The sequence below is a fragment of the Tachypleus tridentatus genome, chromosome 5 (assembly GCF_004210375.1).
Source record: "Tachypleus tridentatus isolate NWPU-2018 chromosome 5, ASM421037v1, whole genome shotgun sequence".
NCBI lineage: Eukaryota > Metazoa > Arthropoda > Merostomata > Xiphosura > Limulidae > Tachypleus > Tachypleus tridentatus.
In genome coordinates, this window is record NC_134829.1 from 13,335,297 (window position 1) to 13,347,701 (window position 12,405).

Here is a 12,405-nt window from a genome sequence, read left to right on the forward strand (position 1 = left end):
CTCTATCAATTTGAAGATGAATGGACGGTAAAGAAGAAAGAAGTCCTTCCGAATTTAAATTTAAAACCAAAACTGAAAAGCTAGCTATCAGCAGCGATGCATCTTAAACTATGATACACTTATCACGTCACAGACAGCAAAGAATGAAACTTCAAAACCTCCATCGGGTAATATTTGAATATAAATACCAGGTAAAAGCTGTAATAAATTATTGAGTTACTATTGTTCCACAAGGCGTAGACAGAAATAGTTCAGGTAATAAAAAATAAATCAGCATATATCTAAACAAAAACTTTGTTTTGCTTTATTTGATGGAAGTTGAGGCAGACTAGTAAGTCGGCATATACTGTCTAACGAAGGACATCTGTCTGATACATCGCATAAAAATAAAATTGAATAAAGTGTTTTTACCTTTGTTGTATCCACCGTAGTTATCAAAACTCAATTTTAGTTCTATAAGTTCTTAGACTTAACATTGAACCACCTAGAGATTAGACATTGTAAATCGTTTTAAATAAGTTTTCCTTGTTCTTATGTTATCAGTACATTATTAACTTAGCTATATGAGCATTTTTTTCATTTAAATCTTTATCATGTTTTTTAAGGCCATCATATTTACACTTTGGGTATGGCATAAACAAGTCCTTTTTCATTGAAAATATTCGTCTATAATGGATTTTAAAACAGCCATATGACATGCGGATGATTTGGAATTTCCTAGAGATATTTTTAAAAAAGTGTAAAACTGCTCGTTCTTCAACATAGATATTAACCTGATTTGTTCTTTGCTTTTTATGTTGTTCAACCTTTTATATTAGTCAGGTCTCACCCTACAGAAGCATGTCGGAGAACGTTCAACGCAAGAAGCTGGGTTTTGATCCGGGCAGAGCACAGATAGCCCGTTGCGTAGCTTTGTGTTTAAACCACAAATAAACATTAATGAACCAAAAACAAAGTGAACCAGATTTATTAAGCAATAAGTTACAGACACAGTACGTATACTTTTAATTCTTATTTAAGCAAGACAATAACTTCTATTGGCTCTTTTATATTTTATTATTAAGATTAAAACCACATAACAGACTGTTTAGTCAAGACAAATTATTAGACTGTTCAAATACAAGATTTCGTAATTCCAAGAAATTTGACATTTAACCAAATTGTAAGCGTTGACAACGTTACCGGCCATTCTTATCACAACTAAGGTGGGACCATAACATCTAGTTATCAACTAAATAACCATTAGTGTCCGGCATGGCCAGGTAGGTTAAGGCGTTCGACTCGTAATCTGAGTGTTGCGGATTCGAATCCCGGTCGCACCAAACATGCTTGCCCTTTCAGCTGTGGGGGCGTTATAATGTGACGGTCAATCCCACTATTCATTGGTAAAAGAGTAGTCCAAGAGTTGACGGTGGGTGGTGATGACTAGTTGCCTTCCCTAGTCTTACACTGCTGAATTAGGGACAGCTAGCGCAGATAGCTCTCGAGTAGCTTTGCGCGAAATTCAAAAAACAAACAAAGAAATAACCATTAAAAGACTACTGCTTTCAATTTTCACACCTTGATATTCAGCAATCTTCTCTCCGAACAGTAAGCCATATCTAACTGTATGCGTTAAAAAAGACACATGTTCATATTTTCAGAAAATTGCTAATAAGAATTACTTCAGTAATCTATGAAGAAATAAGGAAGGAGAATTCATGTGTGATGTGGTTGATCTGTCGTGCGATGTATAGTGCAGAAATTTGATTGGCTTGCTTCACAATTGTGTGGCGAGATGCAGCCCACTGATTTCTATATTGAATTTCAATAACATCCAACAACAGTAAACCTTAGTAATTAAGATGACCAGAAGATACGCAAGGGTAATTTTTACACCCTCAAAACATTCAGTCATTCGTGAATAGAGATAAGTGGTGAAAGTCTAAACTAAAACATCGTTGTGCTTTATGGTTTAAAAATTCCAACCTGTGCAGCCAATGGATGCATGAATCGTAATGGAAAAGTGCTGCGATTTCATAGGTATAAACTCGTTGAGTTGGTGAACAACGTAAAGTGTAGTGATCTGATAATGATGATATCGACGCAATGACAGTAGCCCTAATTAACTTCATTTTACGTATCACAATATTACTAGTATTAATATTATTAATAAAACTTACTGAACAAGAACATCCATATTAAATTTAGAAAACTTGTCACAACAGTTAATTATAGTATTATGACTGATTTTCTAACTCTTCAAAATATATTTGACCTAAATATTCAAATTCATATTTTATTAAAGTTAGAGCTCTTTTACTTTAACCTGGAATTTCCTGCTGCTATAAACAACATAAAAGTCATTAAAAATGGTCTTAAGCAATTAACTGAATGGGTGTTTTCTGAACTTCAGAATTAAAATTGTAAAGATAAGTGATAATTAATTCCACTTCACAATACTCAGGCTTTAAAAGGCTAATGGTATAAGAATGACATATCTGTCATAAGTATGTTTTAGAGAAAAAAAATAAAGTGTGTAAAAACTTATTTTAAGCCTACAGATGTTAGTAACTGTTATATCATAACTAATTTAAAACTGCTAATAACCTTGTAAATGAGTCTAATAGTTATGATCTTATGAAACATGCAAATTTCAACAATGGAAAACAGTATGATCTGAAATGTTACTGGTTAGACTAAACTTTTCACATAACTTATAAAGCATGCTATTTTATTTTAAAATATTGTATTTGGCAAGTGTCATATATCTCCAGTGACAAGAATGAATGCATTTTTTTTAATAACACCTTTTGTACTAAGAAGTAAATAACAAGATTTGTTTTTTGGAGTGAAAGTCGTACTTCTAAAAGGATTGAAGGTCTTACAAAATGTAACCCTTGTATTAATACAAATTTATAGTAGTATAATACAGGATTTATTTTCATACTTTGTCTCTGTGCAAAATGTTCCTTAGTCCTTATTAGCAGTATAGCCTTTTATAATTGCAACCAAACAAAGCATACACATTGTAGATCTGGTATAAGTGTTAAGTAAAAATTGTGTTTCTTTGAATAACTGTTATTTTATCTACAAGTTTGTTCTGCTTCAAAGTTTTTCTAGGTAGTTTCATGTTTCTTAGGGTGTTATAAATTCTTATTTTTTTCTTATAATTTTTATCTTAATTGTGTATGTTAACAATAAGTTTCTGTTTTTTCCACTTTATGGCATGCCTAATCTGATCAGTGGAATGCTGTATAGTGATCAATGTTTATTTTTGTAACAGGTTTCCTCACAAAGAGGCAGAACGAATTTTGTTGATGTATACACAAAATGAGAAGAGGCAAATGGATCTCTTCTTCTAGGACTCAAATATCCTCGAATCATTTCACTCCCAACTACCTTAGCAGGACAGGTCAGAGCACAAAACTATGGGAACATGCAGTTCCTACAATCTTCACATTTCCAACACATCTCCAAAGGTTTTAATTTTTATAAATATGTTATGATTTGTATTAGAGTGATTTATAAGTAAAGTGGTTTTCTGTTGGTAATTTGTTTTCATGTCATTATAACTTTGTGCATATACTCCATTTCAAGACAAAACTTAAATGAGAGTATTAGTATTGTACAGTTACTTTATCATTGTTCTTTATAGATGTATCACTGATTTTATGAATAATCAGTCCTTATGGAAGAATTAATAGTTAATGAAATAACAGTGACACTACTACAAAACAGCTTCTAAATAAATTTCTATTACTTGAATGCAAAACCTGAAACATGTACTTTGATAGATTGTTTAGGCAGAGTATTCACGATGAAACTTTGTAGAATGGAGATAAAGAGGTGGAAGACTTTTGATACATAGTCCTCTACACTTGTGTCTCCACAACAAGCAGTTGCCATCCATTCTACAAAGTTTCATCTGAAACATATAATTATTTTGAAGCATAAAATAGTAAATAATTCATGTTTAAAAAACAAACATATGAACAGACTTGGTTACTTATGATATGATTATCGTATAACCAAATATTTGTTATTTAAAAAAAGTCATTCTAGTAGATAATGAAATATATTTTTGTTACCTTAAAATTCCATTACAAATTATCTAAATAATTTCATGACAAATAAACAGCTAGAGAGAAAAACAGTTTTTCTCTCTCTCAGACACACACAAAATCTCCCCCTGTCTTATGAGTTCAATATCAACATAATTCATAAGTTTTTACATTTTAAACATACCAATGAAACTGGTGTGTCAATTAGTCTAATGAAAAGTTATGATACAACTTGTAAATATTTAATATAATTACTGCATCACGGGTAATAATATGTTTTAGTTAGGCTTGATATAATGATAAGTACTTCTGTAATTTAATTTTTGGAGCAGAAAATTCATCAATGAAAGCTATGACCTACGAGGGTTGCATCAACAACAGTGTGTGAAGCAGTTGAAATGAAGCCAGCAGAACCAGGTTTCCTCTTCATTACCTCAGTTCTTTATAGAGGGTGAACGTGCTGTGTTTGATTCACCAATAAAATTAAAGAGAAAGCTGTTATTATTTTGCTATATTTGGTACACCATAAACCTCAAGCTGTAACTGTGATTAACACTTATTAATCAGGAACTTTAGATATTTGGCCAGGAATGTTTATAGATTTCAAACATTACAAACTGTTTACCTTCAGTAGATTAACATCAGATGTTAATGACAAAGACATATAACTTCATTAGTGGGAAAACTCAATGCAGAGCTAGTTAGCTCCCTGTGAAGTGGATTGTACCTATATCAGCACAAAATTAATTCACTTATTGTGAAACTTCGATAGGATATCAAGGATATTCCAGATCAGATAAGAGATTTAAAATTGTGAAACTTTGTAAGTCATCATTTGTAATATTCCTTATTATAAATTGTATTATTGTTTGTATATTAAAATATATTTGTATTAAAAAAGAAAACTGCATCTATCATTCTTATTGGCAAATATCATAGATTTGATACTTGTTGATATTTAATCAGGTAAAACAGTTGTTACAAGTAGGAGGAAAACTAAATTCCTTGTTTGTATCGAAAGTGTTCAAGGTGTATTTCATGATCTACTGAGAGGTTCACGTCCATGTCTGAAGTATTTATTGACCAACAAAATGAGTCAGGATCATCATGAGTTGTTCTTTTCAGCTATCTGTGTTAAAGGTGGTTTCAGTATCAACCCTACTGGTCAGCAGTTCTTGGCTGCATACATAAGGCTACTTGTAGATCACAACATAGTAACAGACACAGATAACTGCACCCCAGACAACACAAACATTCTTACTCTGGTACAACATGTTGATGTTACAGCTGATCATCCAACAGTCACTGGATATTCAAATATGTCTGTTGATAAAATATGATGTTTTATTTTAAAAGCTAGCTATAAATGGGCATAATTATACTGAAATACCAATGATATATAGTTCAGTTGGTTAGAAAAAGACTGAATTGCTTGAATTGTGTGGAGTCATTGTCTGACAAAGAAGGAAAGAGAGACTTGGAAAAAGCATCTCTAAGTGTTGTAAAAATATGTGAAGAGATTTAAAAATGTTTTCAGCATTTGTTACAGTCTGCATGTGATAACCTTCCATGATCAGATTCTATTTTGTCTGATTTCATCTGCTGTTCTTTGCAACCTCTTACAAATGAATCTGTTTGCAACACTTAATGATAATATGTTTAATACAAATGTTATCAATAACCATTCACATCTCCTGATAAAATCATTTCTGAATTATTTGCTAAGATAAGACTACACCATCTAAGGTAAACAGTTCAATGAGAATCTAACAGGACAAAAGATGAGAGAATTGTCTTTAGACACATACTATTGATGTTCAAATTATATAGTTAATTTTGAGACAAATGACCATGACCAACTCATCATTATTAAGTATTTCAATTCATAACCAATTTTTGTATATTTTAAAAATATATTTATATTACAAAGGATACTTTTAAATTTTTCATTTAAAGGTGTAGATCTTTTCAAAGACTATAACAAAAAACAAGCATTATTTTATTATCAAATTATGTGTTGCTTTCATCAAGATGAAATACTTTTTTACAGTTCTTGAGGGCCAATAGTTCAAAACACAATTGTGTACCTTGCTACAGCCCCAAAACAAATGATCGTTTCTTTCTTTTATGCCCCACAGTGATGTGCCTGCCAACTTAAATTACTAGAAATCGGGTTTCGATATCATTAGTGGGGGGGAGCACAAAGTTTTTTGTGTAGTACGTTTGTGCATAATAACAAAACAAAAACATCTTATTTAAGGCCTATATCATCGTATTTCATATTTGGATCAAGATGTATTACATAGCTTTATTCACTAAACTTGTAAAATCTGGTGTTTATTAACTGGAAGGTCAACAAATTACTATTTATTTACTACTATCAAATTTTGTATACGAGTTGAACTCACTCATTAGATTTAAAAAATTAAAACACACAGTAAACATTCCTTTGTAAATGCGAAGTTGTTTATAATGACAAGAAACGTTCTTTCAATTCATTTATATTTAGACAATATAGAATTACATTGTTTCCATACAAGATGAAACTACAAACTTCGTACACATATACACATAACGAATGCTGAAATTTAACAAGAATAGAAAGAACAAAAACTGGAAAACAAAACACAAAGTGTGATGCATTATTCTGCAACGTTTTTTTTTCAACGAGGGTGTGTGTGTGTGTGTTTCTTATAGCAAAACCACATCAGGTTATCTGCTGTGTCCATCGAGGGGAATCGAACCTCTGATTTAATGAGGGTGACACTTTTTCTTCAACCAATGGTACGTAGCAGTCAATCCGTATGTAGAGATAAGTGCTAACCCGCTCTTACCTGGTATATCTGCATACACTTTGCAATCCAAATATACTAAATCGAAGCAAGGCTAGACCTAATCATGCTAACAGAATGATAAACTTCATTCGATTAGACCAAGTTTCTTCATTGGTGTTTTCATGACATTGTCAGTCAAGCTCCTCTTTCTCGCCCGACGATCCGTTTCTTACCATACGATAAAGCAATAAGCTTAAAATTCGATTAGACTTAAGTTGATAAGGTAGAATGAATACATCTTTTTCTTTTGATTCTTCATTCTCAAAATACTGGGCCTAAAATGCAGTCTAAAATTTAGTATTTTATCGATGATCCACGGCGAGCAAATCATTTCAGAGTTGATATTGTCCCCTCCACTAATGCTGTCTTTTCTTGGCTATCCTCACACTAATGACTTTTTACCGAAAGAAATATTTAATATCCTCGTACAAATAGCGAAGTCCGAAGTTAATTCACTGAAGTTGAACGTTTTGTAACGTTCGAAATCTATAAATGTTCCTTGTCCAGTTCTGTAGTTTTCCGACTAATAGGCGCTAACCACAGTTATATTTTCTGAGGTCTATAGCACACTGACTGTTGCTGACTAATAATAAACTTATTTTATTACTGTCTCTCGGCTTTTATACGAATCACACTAGTTACTCAAACTTTCAACACTGTTCTAGTACGTTTTCGTGAAACAAATATTGTTGAATCTAACTCTCAATGATCTACAAATTTCGAGAACAGGCGGAACTTGCACAATACACAGCCAACAATATATGTCACATGCAAAAAGGCCCGGCATGGCTAGGTGGTTAAGTCGCTCGACTCGTAATCCGAGGGTGGCGGGTTCGAATTCTCATCATACCAAACATGTTCGCCCTCTCAGCCATGGGGGCGTTATAATGTTTAGTCAATCCCACTATTCGTTGGTAAAAGAGTTGGCGGTTGGTGGTGATGACTAGCTGCCTTCCCTCTAGTCTTACACTGCTAAATTAGGAACGGCTCGTGCAGATAGCCCTCGTGTAGCTTTGCGCGAAATTCAAAACAAACAAAACAAACCAATCGATGGTGTGTCTTCGATCTCACCCCCATAAAGATAAAATCAGCAGGCAAGACAAAGTTGATTACAAAAAATCTAATTGGCAAGAATTTCAAAAAGTGTCAGACAACAAACTACCAGACAAAATTAAACATACAGCGAACAACGAATCAGAAATTGATTCATACAGTCAAATAATCATGGAGTGTCTTCTGAAAGCATCTACGGACACGGTACCAAAACAATAATATATAACCACAAACTACATATTGAAACCAACCAAACAACTATTAACAATGATAAAACAATGAAGACAATTAAAAAAACTATCATGGAAACAAGAGAAGAAGAAATAAAAACATAAATTAACAACATTAGAAATAAAATTAGAGCAGAAATTAAACAGCTAAAACAAGAAAAATGGGACAACTTCTGCTCCCAACTAAATATTTTTATGTAAATTGATTTAAAATAAAAAAGGCTACTCAAGACAACATGTGGACATTGCTCTGAAAAGTGCCGGAGTACTGTTGGTTACTCTGGCCCTCACACCAGGGAAGTAGCCAAGGAGGGGGTTAACCCCCCATGGACCCAAACTTTTTAGAAAATTTCAGTTACCACCTGTAAAGTTTCATTAAGATCCGTGATTGCATGGCAGATAATTTCACACACAACAAATGGTCAAATGCTAGAATTTTTACTGCAATTCCTTGCGTTGTAAAGAGGGTAAATAGCCCATTTTGCAGTTTAAAGGTAAAACGATAACAACAACCTTATTGTATTTTTTGGTCCCAATGTGTTTCAGAGAATTATGTATTCTCATATTTCACATAGATCATTATTAAAATATCTCAGTTGTGATACTTAACATGTATTTTAATTGATTTTTGTTAAAGAAAATTCACGTGATATCAGCTTAAAGATATTAAGCTTTTTATTTAGAGTATTATTGTTATTTGTGACATATAGTAATATTTTACCAGTGCGTTGTTATAGGATATCACTTATTTTATATTTCATTTCTGGTTTGTATTCTATGTTAATGGCCTAGCGCGTAAGGCGTGCGACTCGTAATTCGCGGGTTCGCGCCCGCGTCGCGCTAAACATGCTCGCCCTCCCAGCCGTGGGTGTGTATAATGTGACGGTCAATCCCACTATTCGTTGGTAAAAGAGTAGCCCAGGAGTTGGCGGTGGGTGGTGATGACTAGCTGCCTTCCCTCTAGTCTTACACTGCTAAATTAGGGACGGCTAGCACAGATAGCCCTCGAGTAGCTTTGTGCGAAATTCCAAAACAAACAAACAAACAATCCTCTCTGTTAAATGACGTTATGTAATATGACGAAATATACAATGTGGATTTAAATGATGTATTATCATTATTAATAGGTTTCATAGTTAATTTTCTTATTTTTATAGTTTTTCAATCTGTACTTGTATCAGTGTTGGGGGATTCCGGGGTAGAAAAACTTGCAGTACCTTTTGACCAATGCACGTTTGAATTTTTATTTGATTTTACAGTTAACATTAATTGTTGGCTTCAACTCATGATTCCAGATAGAGAGAACAGAAAATATGCTGTCAGTTATACAATGTATTTCTCCTTTATTAATGTGGAATTTCTAAAAAATTTCGTTTGTTTCAGATATGTTCAGCTGTTGTATGATATGTGGTCAGAAAAGTCATTAGCTCGATTTTATTCTAGCTCTCTTAGTTCTTTGTCATTCTCTGGTCTGTTAAAGGGGGTAGAAGATATGGCTATTAAATCTGCATCTTATCCATGAGTTAGACAGGAGTGCCCTCCAACGGCAGGTCAGGTGATTAAACATTCCTTATATTCAATGTAAATAACCAATTGCGTAGGTGGAGTTGAGTGACATGAAATTTTATCAGTCTAGAATATCGTCATGAGTGGGTAGATTAGTGTGGAAATACATCTTGAAAAAGTAGAATTAGCGTGATTAATTCACAACTCCAGGATTAGCAACTGTACAGTGTTCAATACAAATATCCAAAATGTGTTTTGAGTTTGAGAAAAGACTGTTTTCACTGTGTATCACACTTTGTGTCCATTTTATGCAGTTTTTAGCATATTTTTACAAGTTTTGGTTGACTTTACTATTGCTTCGCAATTCATTTGACTGAATTTCCTAATATACCTAGTGGACTTACCTAGTGGAATCACTTTATCTAAAAATACCACGGTATATTGTTGTTTTTCTTCTGAAGATAAGAATTTCTACCTATCTCTTTATTATACTTCTCAACATAGAAACATTTACCTAAATGTTATTTTTCTGAAAACAGAAGAGCTACTTAGTTGTTATTTTTCTCAGGTGAGGAAATGCTACTAAGTTTTATTTTTTGAAGTTAGAAAAAATTACGTTGTTTGATATTCTTCTCAACTTAGAAAGCGCTGCCAACTTGTTATTCATCCCCGTCACACCAAACATGCTCGCCCTTTCAGCCGTGGAGACGTTATAATGTTACGGTTAATCCCACTATTTGTTGGTAAAAAAAATAACTGCCTTACCTCTAGTCTTACACTGTTAAATTAGGGACGGTTAGCGCAGATAGCCCTCGTGTAGCTTTGCACAAAATTCAAACCAAACCAAACCTATTGAAATAAATATACAGTAGTTAAATATCTCATTGTTACCAACATTCTTGTGTGATAGAGATTTCTCTAAATTGTCAGGTACGTTACCTGATAGTTTTAGTATTTCATAATACCTTCAGACTATGTCAGTAGAAAAGCATATTCAAGTCACTTTTCTAAAGTTCTGTACAGTATTCTGCACATAGTTATGACTTCTTATATAAACCAGTTGTTGAAAGATCAAAAACATGGTCTGATCCTTTTGTTTGCGTGAAAGTTTCATAGTAATGACTCTTGCATAAACAGTTTTGGATTGTAATCTTGTGTTCTTATCCACTCCATAGGGTGGGGCAAAACTTTCTCCACGGATGATATAGACATTTATAGAAGTTGCTTAGAGTTGCGAGTTCTTTCTCTGCATTGTTAATTGGAACAATGGTCGAAGTAGGTAATTTAGGGATAATGGGACACTGCACTCAGGCTTATATGTGGTTTGAAAATGAAGTGTAAATTGTCATTTTTGGTGCTGTTGCTCTGTGTAGAATCTTAAAAAATCTTTATCCAGCCTCGAAAACTAGTGTCATCATTCATTAAATGTTAGGAGCATACCAGTAAGCTAAGTAAATACACAAATACCATTCTTGTGGATAAAGATATATTTATTGATCTATTTCGCTTGTTTTAGGATTGCTACCCATGTTCAAGTCATTCTAGACAAAATATCCTATGTTTGAACAGAAACTTTTGGCTATCTGTTGGATATTAGGGCACATGAATATGGATAACCATCTTTTATTTTCGTGTATACGACTTGTTGAATATAAATATTAATCTCGTCTTATAAACACAAAACATTTGTACATTTTTCAGTAAAATTCATATCCACTCTCTTTCCTCGTAGATTGAAATTTAGGTTGACTCCATAATGCACTTTTTGCTGAACCTTGTGTAAGGATAGTTACTATTCTTTTTTGTATGTTACACCCGCGAAACAAGATAGATATAAATGAATGACATTTATAATGTTAATAGTGTGACTGTGTGCATAATATATTTCACATTTCAGTAACCCATACTTCATAAACTTTTACAATTCAAACGAAATAATGTGCATTTTCAAATTTTTCATAATAGTGTAAGTTATATTTATATTTCTTTTATTTACATGCTAACTAGGGACACATAATAGTAAGATCAAGCAAGTCCTAAAATATTTAGATTTGTTTGATTGCTTTTGAATTTCATGCAAAGCTACATGATGGCTATCTGTGTAATACTAGTAGGAAGGCTGTTAGTCATCACACCCACCGCCGCGTCAGTGGCTGCTCTTCAACTAACGAATAATGGGATTAACTATCACATTATAACGCCTCATGATTAAAAGAGCAAGCTTATTTGGTGTGACGGGGATTCGATTCCACGATCTTCAGATTACAAATGGAACGTCTTAACCGCCAGAATGGCCAGGTGGTTAGAGCGTTCGACTCATAGATATGATATTCCCTGAAATATCGACAGATTATTAGAAAGTGAGTCAAAGGATGGTCAGCGATATAGTTGAAATATTTTTTTAAAGATAAAGTGTAGAGAGTGAACCAATCAGTCTATTAGATACCGCGGTTACTTTGTTCGTATGTTTTGCAGTAGTTAACGTGTTTGTAACGTAGACCTACATGAGTTTACAGCGGGATATAAATGTTCAAGTTAGTAGAAGCATTAAAACAATTACAGTAAATTTTAATTATTATGTGAATTATACGTTGATCTGTTTTCACAAGATAATTTACAAGAACCAGGCAACAACAGAGTAACACCAAAACAATAGACATAACTATTGTAAATCATAATCCAAGCTGCCAAACAGGAGTATATGGCCAACATGATTTAAACACACTTTCGAATGCGTCT